Raw genomic sequence first — 1,247 nt, 5'->3', positions numbered from 1 at the left:
GTCGCCCCACCAGGGATGCAATACCCCAGTGCAGGCAGTCGGCCCTGCCCCGAACCTACTCGGTGGTTTGAAGGTTAACCTCTTGGGGAAAAGCAGCGATTCGCCTCGCGGTGCGTGCCTCCGCGGATCTAAACCCCCTCGATCGATGTGGGGCCAGAGGACCCCTTTTCCCCGTACGAAACTGTCAGCTCACCATGGGCTCGACGTCCGTGGGTCGGGGAGTTGAGCGCTTACGCGCGGCGGGACCTTATAACCTGCAGCGGCTGAGGAGCGAAGATTTCCAGGGTGGGCCCCCGGGGATGCCATACCCCGAGCAGCCTGTCGGCCCCGCTCCTAGCACGCTGGCAAGCAATGGAGTCTTCCCCGCGGCAGCCACCGCCTTCGCCCTAGCCTCGCCGTCAGTCGATGAAGAACGTCGTTCGCCCTCCTCTGCTCGATATTTGGAAACGGCCTGGCCTTCGCCTACTCCGTCGGGCAACTGCCTTCCGCCAGCCCCTTCCCTCGAATCCCCTTCTTCCATTTTAGACCCGATCAGGGGATTGGTCAGCCCAGCCCTGGGGTAGGAAGAGGGGTTGGGGTCGGTTCGGCTTCGGGTGCCCCCGCTCGGCCAAAGGTTCCCCTCGCTTTGGAAGCACGCGAGGTCGCGGAGGGTGTCGGGGTTATTTTCGGCTCCCTGGCTTCGCGGGAGCGGCCTTCGGCTAGGGCCGACGCCGTCCGGCCCGCGCAGATTTGGACCGGGGTCCGGGGCGAGTACCTGCCTCTCTCACGAAGGGAGTGTCACCGGTAAGAAGCCTCTTCCCACGTCTGCTTGCCGACTTACGCTCGCCCCGACGAGAGGCCCAACCGAAAGAGTGGAAAGGGGCAGAGATTTCCAGGGTCGCCCCACCAGGGATGCAATACCCCAGTGCAGACTGTCGGCCCTGCCCCGAACCTACTCGGTGGTTTGAAGGTTAACCTCTTGGGGAAAAGCAGCGATTCGCCTCGCGGTGCGTGCCTCCGCGGATCTAAACCCCCCTCGATCGATGTGGGGCCAGAGGACCCCTTTTCCCCGTACGAAACGGCCGGCTCACCATGGGCTCGACATCCGTGGGTCGGAGAGTTGAGCGCTTACGCGCGGCGGGACCTTATAACCTGCAGCGGCTGAGGAGCGAAGATTTCCAGGGTGGGCCCCCGGGGATGCCATACCCCGAGCAGCCAGTCGGCCCCGCTCCTAGCGCGCTGACGAGCAATGGAGTCTTCCCCGCGGC

This window comes from Engystomops pustulosus, unplaced genomic scaffold (assembly GCF_040894005.1).
Source record: "Engystomops pustulosus unplaced genomic scaffold, aEngPut4.maternal MAT_SCAFFOLD_244, whole genome shotgun sequence".
Classification (NCBI taxonomy): domain Eukaryota; kingdom Metazoa; phylum Chordata; class Amphibia; order Anura; family Leptodactylidae; genus Engystomops; species Engystomops pustulosus.
The sequence above is the reverse complement of the archived record's forward strand: the minus strand, read 5'-3'. Positions refer to the sequence as shown.